Source organism: Channa argus, unplaced genomic scaffold (assembly GCF_033026475.1).
Source record: "Channa argus isolate prfri unplaced genomic scaffold, Channa argus male v1.0 Contig031, whole genome shotgun sequence".
Classification (NCBI taxonomy): Eukaryota; Metazoa; Chordata; class Actinopteri; order Anabantiformes; family Channidae; genus Channa; species Channa argus.
This window is the reverse complement of record NW_027125250.1, coordinates 342,501-357,020: the sequence shown is the minus strand read 5'-3', so window position 1 is coordinate 357,020 and position 14,520 is coordinate 342,501. Positions and strand designations below refer to the sequence as shown.

At 42.6% G+C, this 14,520-nt stretch overlaps 10 non-coding genes across 10 annotated transcripts; all 10 read right to left on the bottom strand.

Moving 5' to 3' along the window:
• Nucleotides 1–4,088: 4,088 nt before the first annotated feature.
• Nucleotides 4,089–4,160, bottom strand: trnaq-uug (transfer RNA glutamine (anticodon UUG)). Its single transcript has one exon. It is a non-coding gene; the product is annotated as a tRNA-Gln (tRNA).
• A 341-nt stretch (nucleotides 4,161–4,501) lies between these two features.
• Nucleotides 4,502–4,584, bottom strand: trnal-cag (transfer RNA leucine (anticodon CAG)). Its single transcript has one exon. It is a non-coding gene; the product is annotated as a tRNA-Leu (tRNA).
• Nucleotides 4,585–5,607: 1,023 nt separating this feature from the next.
• Nucleotides 5,608–5,679, bottom strand: trnaq-cug (transfer RNA glutamine (anticodon CUG)). Its single transcript has one exon. It is a non-coding gene; the product is annotated as a tRNA-Gln (tRNA).
• A 538-nt stretch (nucleotides 5,680–6,217) lies between these two features.
• trnal-uag (transfer RNA leucine (anticodon UAG)) lies at nucleotides 6,218–6,300 on the bottom strand. Its single transcript has one exon. It is a non-coding gene; the product is annotated as a tRNA-Leu (tRNA).
• A 1,109-nt stretch (nucleotides 6,301–7,409) lies between these two features.
• Nucleotides 7,410–7,481, bottom strand: trnaq-uug (transfer RNA glutamine (anticodon UUG)). Its single transcript has one exon. It is a non-coding gene; the product is annotated as a tRNA-Gln (tRNA).
• Nucleotides 7,482–7,822: 341 nt separating this feature from the next.
• On the bottom strand, nucleotides 7,823–7,905 carry trnal-cag (transfer RNA leucine (anticodon CAG)). Its single transcript has one exon. It is a non-coding gene; the product is annotated as a tRNA-Leu (tRNA).
• A 1,116-nt stretch (nucleotides 7,906–9,021) lies between these two features.
• trnaq-uug (transfer RNA glutamine (anticodon UUG)) lies at nucleotides 9,022–9,093 on the bottom strand. The gene has a single exon. It is a non-coding gene; the product is annotated as a tRNA-Gln (tRNA).
• A 341-nt stretch (nucleotides 9,094–9,434) lies between these two features.
• Nucleotides 9,435–9,517, bottom strand: trnal-cag (transfer RNA leucine (anticodon CAG)). The gene has a single exon. It is a non-coding gene; the product is annotated as a tRNA-Leu (tRNA).
• A 1,125-nt stretch (nucleotides 9,518–10,642) lies between these two features.
• On the bottom strand, nucleotides 10,643–10,714 carry trnaq-uug (transfer RNA glutamine (anticodon UUG)). Its single transcript has one exon. It is a non-coding gene; the product is annotated as a tRNA-Gln (tRNA).
• A 341-nt stretch (nucleotides 10,715–11,055) lies between these two features.
• On the bottom strand, nucleotides 11,056–11,138 carry trnal-cag (transfer RNA leucine (anticodon CAG)). Its single transcript has one exon. It is a non-coding gene; the product is annotated as a tRNA-Leu (tRNA).
• Nucleotides 11,139–14,520: the final 3,382 nt, after the last annotated feature.

The following is a 14,520-nucleotide window of genomic DNA, read 5'->3' as shown; positions in this document are numbered from 1 at the left end:
TTAGTCAGGATCTTATAGTCAGTGTTGAGCAGGCTAATTGGTCTATAGTTTGCTAGGTCAGATTTTTCCCCTTTGTTTTTATACACTAGAGTGATCACTCCCCTCAGGAAGGACTCTGCGCACCTGCCCTCCTCCTGTATGGCCAAAAAAAGTCTGCAGAGGACAGGGGCCAGCAGGTGACTGAAATGCTGATAGAATTCAGCTGAGAGACCGTCCAAACCTGGGCTCCTTGATGTATTCAGGGCTAAGATTGCCTCTTTCACTTCTTCCAACTGGATGTTTTCATCACACAAAGCCGCATCCTCGTGACTGAGGGAGCAGCTAATTTTCCCAAGTACTTGATTTAACTTTATCTGTGATATCTTTTGCCTACTAAATAAATTGGAATAGAAATCTTGCACGGTTTGTAAAATATCCACTGAATCAGTATGTGTGTTACCCTCCGAGTCCTTTATTTCAGAAATATATGTTTTGGTCTGTTTCCTCTTTTCCAAACCCAGAAAAAATGCAGTACAGCGCTCACCTTTCAACATATGCTGCGCTTTGCTGCGGATCATTGCACCCCTGCATTTTCTCTCATCAAGGTGTCTCAACTGCTCCCTCAGCACAAGATACGTCTCCAACGGATGTCCACACCCAGCCTCAACCAACTCAAGCTCCTTTTTCAGGCGGTCCCTCAGCTCATCCTCCTCTCTTTTCTCTCTTTGTCTTTTCTCTCTGCTCAATGCGATGCAGCGCTTCTTGATTTTTAACTTAGTGCGCTCCCACCACTCAATGATGTCAACCACAAACTCACTTTGATCACATAGAGCAGAGAGAAAAGACTCCATTTTTGCTCTAAAAAATCCATCCTCTAAGAGGCTTGAATTAAAGCACCACAAGCCCCCATTCCTCTGCACCCTGCCCTCCCCTAGAGCCACTCTCAGAGAGGCATGATCACTCCAAGTGCAAAACTCATATTTACAGTTATTTAAAACCTTAACCAAACCTGACGCTAGCAAGCACAAATCTATTCTAGATTGTTTCAGCCTGCCCAACACCACTTGCCTGCGCGAATACGCACGGGTACCGGGGTTCAGTACTCTCCATGCATCCATCAAGTCACACTCTTCCATCCATTCAAACACAGCCGACCTACTAGTGTCATTCTTAAATTTATTGTTGACACCCACATCTATCCTAGCCAGTGTCACATTCCAGTCCCCTATCACCACCGAGCGATCATCTGTCCATCTTTTACAGCGCCTGAAAAAAACCCTCCTCTCTCCTTCACTATTTGGCCCATATAAATTCACAATTCTATATCTCTGACTCTGTTCAATTACATCAATCACCAGTAGCCTTCCCTGATCATCCTTAGCAATTTGCACGACACTCTCAAACAATCCAGGTTTTACAAAGATTGCTACCCCTGCAGTTTTGTCTGGGGAGAGAGAATAAAACAGATCCCCTCTCCAAAAGCACTTTATGCTTTTTATTATCTCAGAGGTCCACCTGCATTCCTGGACGCACAGGATGTCACACAGCATTTTCCCGCAAAGCTGTTCAATTCTCTCAATGTTTTTAAGACCATTCAAATTTTGAGAGAGAAGCAGCATTCCCAGAAAAAAAAACTAAAATCGGCCCTGTCATTTTTTGGCATATTTCTTACCTTTATTTCTATACCCTCCCTCAGTTCCACTTGGCTTACCCTGCTGTGCCCTCTTCCTGACCTGTTTTACCCATTGGACATCCATCTCTAAATCTGAGACTAGTAGCCTGGGGAGCCAGCAGGGCTACATCAGAAGTGGGTATTCGAGTGGTGGACTCTATTTCATTTCGAGAGTGAGGCTCATTCGGCTCAGGCCGGGGTGAGCCTAGCCAGCCCCCTTCAGGGCGACTCGCCGCATCCCCGCTCCAGTCCGCCAGCACATGATCCATACTGGATCCTAGCTCATCGACACCCTCATTTCTTATGCCCTCTTGCACCAACAAGTCAGCACTCTGTGACACCACCTCATCTCCAAGCTCATTCTCACTCTCTGTCTCGCTACCCAGGGCTGGCTCCTGTGCAGGCCTGACATTACTCCTCTCATCATCAGAGATGGAGTCCCGGTTTACCACCCCTTCCCCTTCACCTGCATTATGGCAATTACATTGCTCCGCTGGGGCATGGCACGCAACACACCTGTGCGCCCAGGCATCACACTCACGTGCATAATGACCCTGTTTATTGCATTGCATGTGAAAGCATGTGAAATCTGGGCAATCTCTAACTATATGCCCAGGCTGTAAACACATCCTACACACCTTAACCTGATTATTATGAATAACTCTGAAGTATTCTGGCCCTGTGGCCGTCATAAATTTTGAGGAATATGGTAATGACTGCACAGTTTCATTAAATTTAACTTTTACATATCTTGTTCCGTCCGCCACGTCAGTCCCAGGCCACAACCGTCTTTTAATAGGAGAGATTGCTCTCACTCCCCACACATCCAGTTTTTCTAAAATGTCCTCATCCGCAATATAGGCAGGCAAATTCAAAAATGACACCACCAATTCATCGATAACTAAAGTTTTTACCATCACCACTGCTCTACCCACTTTAAATCCATCTAAGAGTCTTTTCTTTCCAGCTTCGCTCTTGACCGTCACCTCATATTTATTCGGCCCCGTCTCCCGCAATGCAACGATGCCTCCACACACATCACGCATTGCTCTCAGCAGTTCCATTGTCTTAACTTTCTCTTCTCCCACCACCTCAGCCAATACAGTCAAGTCCCTATCATACCGCATTTCTTTCCGTGTCTCTGTCGCTCCACCCGGCTCCGAACGCGTGCTTACCCGTTCTCCCTGTTGTCTCTCATCTGCCGCCAAACAGTCATTCTCCATTCTCCGTCCAGGCCGCTCCTTTGCAATCTCCATTCTTTTCTCAATCTGCTTGACACCCTTATTCAGCGACTTCCTCGTCTCCTCCGCCAGCTCCAGCTCATTCCCTCTCAACGCGCTTTCCCCATAGACGCCACTTTTCTCCGTTTCCATTCTTCTCCTTCCGCTCTTGATGGATGAAATGTGCAAACTCGTCATCAGCCTATCTCTTTATCAGTTCATTGCTACCCTTGCCATCAGTGATTGATGCGTGAAGTATGGGATGTCTCAGGCAAAAAAGAGCTTGTTGATTAAGCCACTACACATCTATCAGCTGGTATTGGTGTTCTTCTGCCCTTTGCTGGGAAGACATCAATTCATAGAGCTTTAACATATGCATTCATTTTTTCAGCAAACTCCAGAAAAAGAGTTCTTAGAGTAACCAGTATCCAATTATTGCATTACATTAATTGAACCACGTCATTTGGTAGAGTACTAGAGTCATTGAATGGAGCACAACAGAAAGAACTGTTGCCAAAGTTGCCTGCATTTATTGCACATTAAATCCTGAGACCAGCAACACAGCTCAAAGGACGAGCTGGTTTTATTCGTCCTACACTATAACAGGTCCCACCGTAATTTGAACTCAGATCGCTGGATTCACAGTCCAGAGTGCTTACCTATACACCAGGGAATCTCCAGATGCTGCCAAATGAAGAATATGCGCACTGGAAATGTGAACAGTGTTACACAGACAACAATTGTAACAGTCTGTGGTTTTACTGAGCAGTCCTGAACACTCTGATGCTTGACAGGGGTTTCAAGGCTTATTGCATTTCACAGGGAGATATTTCAACTACTAGCCCTTATGACTCTGTTTGGGGTGAAACACAAAAATAGGGAAGCACTTGAAAACGAGGGGTAGGGTTATAAATTAGGAATTTGGGATTGTGTCTGGGATCGCACTTCATGCCCAAAATGTGTTTTTAGCATTATCTGAATGAGATCCGCAAGGATATTTACTTAAGAGTGTGTCTATCGTAAACCATTGTGCAACCTTTGCCTCATCTCTCTCCCTGTATTAGTTCTTTAAACACTTGCCATGAGTGTTGATTGCACAAAGTACTCTATGTCTCTGGAACAAGATGAGCTCGTTGACAATGCCACTGTGTGTCTCCCAGTTGGTGGAGTAACTGAGTCACTCATTGGGGCAAAAAAACCTACAACTAGCCAGCGGTAGGTTCCACCGAGATTTGAACTCGGATCACTGGATTCAAAGTCCAGAGTGCTCACCATTACACCATGGAACCATTTCACACTGTTAGGCTACTTTTGTTGAGCAGTTCCTTCCAGACGATTTGATTCATTTCAGTATTGTGTGCATATTGACAACTTGGAGATTGGGTGATCATGTAGCAAACTATAAAATTGTCAATACAAGGAAGTTTGGGTACATCTAAGCACTGTGTCACTCTTATCTCTGTGTGTGATGTTCATTGCATCTATCCAGATGAACTGTAACTTGTATAACATCAAAGTCTATGAATTCATCCAGGTAAGCAACATTGGAGAATAGGTGGTTCCCCACCTTTGACTACTGTGGGAGAATGTGTTTTCCAAGTGTCAGCTGTTGTCCATAAAATCCAACATTTGTCAGAAGTGGGGTTCGAACCCTCGCCTCCAGTAGAGACTGCGATCTGAACGCAGCGCCTTAGACCGCTCGGCCATCCTGACAACAGAACAGGCTTGGTTTGGTACTCCAAAAAAAAATGCGCAAAGACAGCATTTAGATTAGGCGTAATTATTGTAAATCAAATGTGCAAACTCGTCATCAGCCTATCTCCTTATCGGTTTATTGCTACCCTGGCCATCAGTGATGGATGCGTGAAGTATGGTATGTCTCAGGCAAAAAAGAGCTTGTTGATTAAGCCACTACACACCTGTCAGCTGGTATTGGTGTTCTTCTGCCCTTTACTGGCAAGACATCAATTCATAGAGCTTTAACATATACATTCAGTTTTTCAGCAAACTCCAGAAAAGGTAACCAGTATCCAAATATTGCATTATATTAATTGAACCACGTCATTTGGTAGAGTACTAGAGTCAATGAATGGAGCATAAGAGAAAGAACTGTTGCCAAAGTTGCCTGCATTTATTGCACATTAAAACCTGAGAACAGCAAGCCAGCTTAAAGGTCCAGCTGGTTTTATTCATTCTACACTATAACAGGTCCCATCGTGATTTGAACTCAGATTGCTGGATTCATAGTCCAGAGTGCTTACCTATACACCAGGGAATCTCCAGATGCTGCCAAATGAAGCAAGTGTGCACTGGAAAAGTGAACAGTGTTACACAGACACTATTTTTAATATATTTCAAATACTAACCCTTATGACAAAAATAAGGAAGCACTTGAAAACTAGGGTAGGGTTATAAAAGAGGAATTGGGGATTGTGTCTGGGATCGCACTTCATGCCCAAACTTGAATGGAATGCCCAAAATGTGTTTTTAGCATTATGTGACAGAGATCAGCAAGGATACTTAGCTAAGAGTGTGTTTATTTTAAACCATCGTGCAGGCTTGGCCTCATTTCTGTGCCGGTTTCAGTTTTTTTAGACTTGTCATGAGTGTTTAGTGCACATAGTATTCTGTTTCTGGAACAAGATGAGCTCCATGACAATGCCACTGTGAGTCTCCCAGTTGGTGGAGTAACCGAGTCAATCATTGCATCGAGAAAAGCTACAAGCTGCCAACAGTAGGTCCCACCGAGATTTGAACTCGGATCGCTGGATTCAGAGTCCAGAGTGCTCACCATTACACCATGGAACCTTTCCACATTGCTAGCTTTATGTTGTTGAACAGGTTCTTCCACACAATTTGATTCATTTCATTATTGTCTCCAACTTGACAACTTGGAGATTTGGCTGATCATGTAGCAAACTAAAAAAATGTCAATACGAGGCGGTTTGGGTACATCTAAGCACTGTGTCACTTTTATCTCAGTGTGTGATGTTCATTGCATCTATCCAGATGCACTGTAACTTGTATAACATGAAAATCTATGGATTTGGCCAATAGAGTCAGTCTCAAATAGACTCTCATTAGTGATTATAGGGCATAGATGAAAGACTACCTTTGATACGTAAGTAGAGGGGTGCCAAAGCCATGCTCCTTGAGCTCCACAGCCCTGCTTGCTTGTCAGCTATCCGTGCTTTACCCACTGCTCCTGCACTTTCTGTCTGATTGAACACACCTTATCCAGGTAAGCAGTCTTGGAGAATAAGTGGTTCCCCACCTCTGACGAATGTGGAAGAATGGATCCAATGTGTTTTCCAAGTGTCAGCTGTGGTCCCTAAAATCCAACATTTGTCAGAAGTGGGCTTCAAACCCACGCCTCCAGGAGAGACTGCGACCTAAACGCAGCGCCTTAGACCGCTCGGCCATCCTGACAACAGAAGGGGGGGTTGTTTGGTACTCCAAAGAAATCCGAAAAGACAGCGTTTAGATTATGCGTAATTATTGTGAATCAAATGTGCAAACTCGTCATCAGCCTATCTCTTTATCAGTTCATTGCTACCCTGGCCATCAGTGATTGATGCGTGAAGTATGGGATGTCTCAGGCAAAAAAGAGCTTGTTGATTAAGCCACTACACATCTATCAGCTGGTATTGGTGTTCTTTTGCCCTTTGCTGGGAAGACATCAATTCATGGAGCTTTAACATATGCATTCATTTTTTCAGCAAACTCCAGAAAAAGAGTTCTTAGAGTAACCAGTATCCAATTATCGCATTACATTAATTGAACCCCTTAATTTGATAGAGTACTAGAGTCATTGAATGGAGCACAACAGAAAGAACTGTTGCCAAAGTTGCCTGCATTTATTGCACATTAAATCCTGAGACCAGCAACACAGCTCAAAGGACGAGCTGGTTTTATTCGTCCTACACTATAACAGGTCCCACCGTAATTTGAACTCAGATTGCTGGATTCACAGTCCAGAGTGCTTACCTATACACCAGGGAATCTCCAGATGCTGCCAAATGAAGAATATGCACACTGGAAATGTGAACAGTGTTACACAGACAACAGTTGTAACAGTCTGTGGTTTTACTGAGCAGTCCTGAACACTCTGATGCTTGACAGGGGTTTCAAGGCTTATTGCATTTCACAGGGAGATATTTCAACTACTAGCCCTTATGACTCTGTTTGGGGTGAAACACAAAAATAGGGAAGCACTTGAAAACGAGGGGTAGGGTTATAAATTAGGAATTTGGGATTGTGTCTGGGATCGCACTTCATGCCCAAAATGTGTTTTTAGCATTATCTGAATGAGATAATATTTACTTAAGAGTGTGTCTATCGTAAACCATTGTGCAACCTTTGCCTCATCTCTCTCCCTGTATTAGTTCTTTAAACACTTGCCATGAGTGTTGATTGCACAAAGTACTCTATGTCTCTGGAACAAGATGAGCTCGTTGACAATGCCACTGTGTGTCTCCCAGTTGGTGGAGTAACTGAGTCACTCATTGGGGCAAAAAAACCTACAACTAGCCAGCGGTAGGTTCCACCGAGATTTGAACTCGGATCACCGGATTCAAAGTCCAGAGTGCTCACCATTACACCATGGAACCATTTCACATTGTTAGGCTACTTTTGTTGAACAGTTTCTTCCAGACGATTTGATTCATTTCATTATTGTGTGCATATTGACAACTTGGAGATTGGGTGATCATGTAGCAAACTATAAAGTTGTCAATACAAGGAAGTTTGGGTACATCTAAGCACTGTGTCACTCTTACCTCTGTGTGTGATGTTCATTGCATCTATCCAGATGAACTGTAATTTGTATAACATCAAAGTCTATGAATTCCTCCAGGTAAGCAGCATTGGAGAATAGGTGGTTCCCCACCTTTGACTAATGTGGGAGAATGTGTTTTCCAAGTGTCAGCTGTTGTCCCTAAAATCCAACATTTGTCAGAAGTGGGGTTCGAACCCACGCCTCCAGGAGAGACTGCGACCTGAACGCAGCGCCTTAGACCGCTCGGCCATCCTGACAACAGAAGTGGGGGTTGTTTGGTACTCCAAAGAAATCCGAAAAGACAGCGTTTAGATTATGCGTAATTATTGTGAATCAAATGTGCAAACTCGTCATCAGCCTATCTCTTTATCAGTTTATTGCTACCCTGGCCATCAGTGATTGATGCGTGAAGTATGGGATGTCTCAGGCAAAAAAGAGCTTGTTGATTAAGCCACTACACATCTATCAGCTGGTATTGGTGTTCTTTTGCCCTTTGCTGGGAAGACATCAATTCATGGAGCTTTAACATATGCATTCATTTTTTCAGCAAACTCCAGAAAAAGAGTTCTTAGAGTAACCAGTATCCAATTATTGCATTACATTAATTGAACCCCGTAATTTGATAGAGTACTAGAGTCATTGAATGGAGCACAACAGATAGAACTGTTGCCAAAGTTGCCTGCATTTATTGCACATTAAATCCTAAGACCAGCAACACAGCTCAAAGGACAAGCTGGTTTTATTCGTTCCAAACTATAACAGGTCCCACCGTGATTTGAACTCAGATCGCTGGATTCACAGTCCAGAGTGCTTACCTATACACCACGGCATCTCCAGATGCTGCCAAATGAAGAATGTGCGCACTGGAAATGTGAACAGTGTTACACAGACAACAGTTTTAACAGTCTGTGGTTTTACTAAGCAGTCCTGAACACTCTGATGCTTGACAGGGGTTTCAAGGCTTATTGCATTTCACAGGGAGATATTTCAACTACTAGACCTTATGACTCTGTTTGGGGTGAAACACAAAAATAGGGAAGCACTTGAAAACGAGGGGTAGGGTTATAAATTAGGAATTTGGGATTGTGTCTGGGATCGCACTTCATGCCCAAAATGTGTTTTTAGCATTATCTGAATGAGATCCGCAAGGATATTTACTTAAGAGTGTGTCTATCGTAAACCATTGTGCAACCTTTGCCTCATCTCTCTCCCTGTATTAGTTCTTTAAACACTTGCCATGAGTGTTGATTGCACAAAGTACTCTATGTCTCTGGAACAAGATGAGCTCGTTGACAATGCCACTGTGTGTCTCCCAGTTGGTGGAGTAACTGAGTCACTCATTGGGGCAAAAAAACCTACAACTAGCCAGCGGTAGGTTCCACCGAGATTTGAACTCGGATCACTGGATTCAAAGTCCAGAGTGCTCACCATTACACCGTGGAACCATTTCACATTGTTAGGCTACTTTTGTTGAACAGTTTCTTCCAGACGATTTGATTCATTTCATTTTTGTGTGCATATTGACAACTTGGAGATTGGGTGATCATGTAGCAAACTATAAAATTGTCAATACAAGGAAGTTTGGGTACATCTAAGCACTGTGTCACTCTTATCTCTGTGTGTGATGTTCATTGCATCTATCCAGATGAACTGTAACTTGTATAACATCAAAGTCTATGAATTCATCCAGGTAAGCAGCATTGGAGAATAGGTGGTTCCCCACCTTTGACTAATGTGGGAGAATGTGTTTTCCAAGTGTCAGCTGTTGTCCCTAAAATCCAACATTTGTCAGAAGTGGGATTCGAACCCACGCCTCCAGGAGAGACTGCGACCTGAACGCAGCGCCTTAGACCGCTCGGCCATCCTGACAACAGAAGGGGGGGGGGGGGTGGTTGTTTGGTACTCCAAAGAAATCCGAAAAGACAGCGTTTAGATTATGCGTAATTATTGTGAATCAAATGTGCAAACTCGTCATCAGCCTATCTCTTTATCAGTTCATTGCTACGCTGGCCATCAGTGATTGATGCGTGAAGTATGGGATGTCTCAGGCAAAAAAGAGCTTGTTGATTAAGCCACTACACATCTATCAGCTGGTATTGGTGTTCTTTTGCCCTTTGCTGGGAAGACATCAATTCATGGAGCTTTAACATATGCATTCATTTTTTCAGCAAACTCCAGAAAAAGAGTTCTTAGAGTAACCAGTATCCAATTATCGCATTACATTAATTGAACCCCTTAATTTGATAGAGTACTAGAGTCATTGAATGGAGCACAACAGAAAGAACTGTTGCCAAAGTTGCCTGCATTTATTGCACATTAAATCCTGAGACCAGCAACACAGCTCAAAGGACGAGCTGGTTTTATTCGTCCTACACTATAACAGGTCCCACCGTAATTTGAACTCAGATTGCTGGATTCACAGTCCAGAGTGCTTACCTATACACCAGGGAATCTCCAGATGCTGCCAAATGAAGAATATGCACACTGGAAATGTTAACAGTGTTACACAGACAACAGTTGTAACAGTCTGTGGTTTTACTGAGCAGTCCTGAACACTCTGATGCTTGACAGGGGTTTCAAGGCTTATTGCATTTCACAGGGAGATATTTCAACTACTAGCCCTTATGACTCTGTTTGGGGTGAAACACAAAAATAGGGAAGCACTTGAAAACGAGGGGTAGGGTTATAAATTAGGAATTTGGGATTGTGTCTGGGATCGCACTTCATGCCCAAAATGTGTTTTTAGCATTATCTGAATGAGATCCGCAAGGATATTTACTTAAGAGTGTGTCTATCGTAAACCATTGTGCAACCTTTGCCTCATCTCTCTCCCTGTATTAGTTCTTTAAACACTTGCCATGAGTGTTGATTGCACAAAGTACTCTATGTCTCTGGAACAAGATGAGCTCGTTGACAATGCCACTGTGTGTCTCCCAGTTGGTGGAGTAACTGAGTCACTCATTGGGGCAAAAAAACCTACAACTAGCCAGCGGTAGGTTCCACCGAGATTTGAACTCGGATCACCGGATTCAAAGTCCAGAGTGCTCCCCATTACACCATGGAACCATTTCACATTGTTAGGCTACTTTTGTTGAACAGTTTCTTCCAGACGATTTGATTAATTTCATTATTGTGTGCATATTGACAACTTGGAGATTGGGTGATCATGTAGCAAACTATAAAATTGTCAATACAAGGAAGTTTGGGTACATCTAAGCACTGTGTCACTCTTACCTCTGTGTGTGATGTTCATTGCATCTATCCAGATGAACTGTAAATTGTATAACATCAAAGTCTATGAATTCATCCAGGTAATCAGCATTGGAGAATAGGTGGTTCCCCACCTTTGACTAATGTGGGAGAATGTGTTTTCCAAGTGTCAGCTGTTGTCCCTAAAATCCAACATTTGTCAGAAGTGGGGTTCGAACCCATGCCTCCAGGAGAGACTGCGACCTGAACGCAGCGCCTTAGACCGCTCGGCCATCCTGACAACAGAAGGGGGGGGTTGTTTGGTACTCCAAAGAAATCCGAAAAGACAGCGTTTAGATTATGCGTAATTATTGTGAATCAAATGTGCAAACTCGTCATCAGCCTATCTCTTTATCAGTTCATTGCGACCCTGGCCATCAGTGATTGATGCGTGAAGTATGGGATGTCACAGGCAAAAAAGAGCTTGTTGAGTAAGCCACTACACATCTGTCAGCTGGTATTGGTGTTCTTCTGCCCTTTGCTGGGAAGACATCAATTCATGGAGCTTTAACATATGCATTCATTTTTTCAGCAAACTCCAGAAAAAGAGTTCTTAGAGTAACCAGTATCCAATTATTGCATTACATTAATTGAACCCCGTAATTTGATAGAATACAAGAGTCATTGAATGGAGCACAACAGAAAGAACTGTTGCCAAAGTTGCCTGCATTTATTGCACATTAAATCCTGAGACCAGCAACACAGCTCAAAGGACGAGCTGGTTTTATTCGTTCTACACTATAACAGGTCCCACCGTGATTTCAATTCAATTCAATTCAATTCAATTCAACTTTATTTATATAGCGCCAATTCACAACAAAGTCATCTCAGGGCACTTTACAGAATAAAGTCAAGATTATAAAGATATATAAAGAGAACCCAACAATTCCCCCTGGAGCAAGCCATAGGCAACAGTGGAGAGGAAAAACTCCCTTTAACGGAAGAAACCTCCAGCAGAACCAGGCTCAGGGTGGACGGCCATCTGCCTCGACCGGTTGGGGTGAGTGGAAAGGGGAGAGAGAAAAGAACAGAGCAACAAAAAGCATTAACAAAACATCGGGCAGATTGGTAGGACCAGTAGCTTCACGCTGGAAGACACACAGCTTCAAAGCCGGGGGACACCTGCAGAAAGGGACAGAGAGAAGGGGACAGAGGAGGACAAAGACAACTACGGGAGAGAACACACAGAGTTAATGACATACAGTGGTGACAATTGCGGGATAAGAGGAGAGGAGAGAGGTCAAGAGGAGGAAAGGAGCTCAGTGCATTGGGGGGTGGGTCCCCCAGCAGTCTAAGCCTATGGCAGCATAACTATAACTAACTATATGCTTTATTAAAAAGGAAGGTTTTAAGCCTAGACTTAAACGTAGAGAGGGTGTCTGTTTCCCCAATGTGAACTGGGAGCTGGTTCCACAAGAGAGGAGCTTGATAGCTAAAGGCTCTACCTCCCATTCTACTTTTGGAAACTCTGGGAACCACAAGTAGGCCTGCATTCTGAGAGCGAAGTGGTCTACTGGGATGATGTGGTGCTATGAGGTCTTCTATATATGATGGAGCCTGACCATTCAGAGCTTTATATGTAAGAAGCAGGGTTTTAAATTCTATTCTACATTTAATTGGAAGCCAATGGAGAGAAGCTAGTGAAGGTGAAATATGATCTCTCTTGCTAGTTCCAGTCAGCACTCTTGCTGCAGCATTTTGGATTAATTGCAGGCTCTTTAGGGAGTTACTGGGGCATCCTGAAAGTAGGGAATTACAGTAGTCCAACCTAGAGGTAACAAATGCATGGACCAGTTTTTCGGCATCACTTTGAAACAGGATGCTCCTAATTTTGGCAATGTTCCGTAGGTGGAAGAAGGCTGTTCTAGAGATTTGTTTTATATGTGAGTTAAAGGACAGATCCTGATCAAACATAACTCCAAGGTTCCTTGCAGTAGTACTGGAGGCCAGACTTATGCCATCTAGTGTAACAATATGGTTGGACATCATATCTCTGAGATTTTTGGGCCCAAATACTATGACTTCAGTTTTGTCTGAGTTTAAAAGTAAAAAATTGTGGGACATCCAGGCCTTTATGTCTTGTAGGCATGCTTGAAGCTTTATTACCTGATTATTTTCATCTGGTTCCATAGATAAATATAGCTGGGTATCATCAGCATAACAGTGGAAATTTATGGAGTGTTTTCTAATAATGTTGCCTAAAGGAGACACATATAAAGTAAAAAGTATTGGTCCTAACACAGAGCCTTGTGGAACTCCATAGCTAACCTTTGTGTGCATGGAGGATTCATCATTAACATGAACAAATTGAAATCTATCAGATAGATAAGATTTAAACCAACCTAGTGCAGTTCCTGTAATTCCAATTTCATGTTCCAGTCTCTGTAATAAAATGTTATGATCAATGGTATCAAATGCAGCACTAAGATCTAACAGAACAAGTATAGAGATGAGTCCAGTATCTGAGGCCATGAGAAGATCGTTGGTGACTTTTACCAGTGCTGTTTCTGTACTATGATGAACTCTAAATCCTGACTGAAAGTCTTCATACAAATTATTCCTATGAAGGTGATCACATAATTGTTTTGCGACTACTTTTTCAATTATTTTAGAAATAAAGGGGAGATTAGATATTGGTCTGTAATTGGCTAAAACACCTGGGTCAAGACAGGGTTTTTTTAAGTAATGGTTTAATTACAGCTACCTTATAGGCCTGTGGTACATAGCCTGTTTCTAAAGATAGATTTATGATATCTAATATGAATGCATCTATTAAGGGTAAAACTTCCTTGAGCAGCTTAGTTGGAATAGGGTCTAGCAGACAGGTTGTTGGTTTAGATGAGTTAATAATTGAAGTTAGCTCAGAGAGATCTATGGGTAAAAAGCAGTCTAACAGGGATTGGGGCCTTATCGATGACTCTAGCACTGCTGTACATGAAGATCTATCTGTAATTTTTGGGGGGAGGATCTGGTGAATTCGTTCTCTAATAGCTACAATTTTATTCATAAAGAAGGTCATGAAGTCATTGCTGCTCAAAGTTAAGGGAAAACTAGGCTCAACAGAACTATGGCTCTTAGTCAGCCTGGCTACAGTGCTGAACAGAAACCGGGGGTTGTTCTTGTTTTCTTCTATTAATGATGAATAATATGCTGTTCTGGCATCACTGAGAGCTTTTTTGTACATTTTTAAACTATTTTTCCAGGCTAAATGAGATTCTTCTAACTTTCTGGAACGCCACTTCCTTTCTAACTTTCATGTTTCCTGTTTTAAGTTGCGTGTTTGTGAACTATACCATGGAGATCGCCTCTGCTGGTTTACTGCCTTCTTTTTTAGAGGGGCAACACTATCGAGTATTGTACGTAGTGAGGCTGCAGAATTGTCAACAAGATAATCTACTTGTGCAGGAGTAACATTAAGGAGACTACTTTCCATTGTATTAACATATGGTGAAGCAAATGATGAAGAAATAATTTCTTTAAATTTGTTGACAGCTTTTTCACTTAAGCATCTGCTATAGTGGAATTTTTCAGTTTTATAACTGCTATATAGTCTGTTATTGTAAATTCAAATGTTATTAAAAAATGGTAAGACAGAAGAGAGTTGTGAGGAAATATGGTTAAAT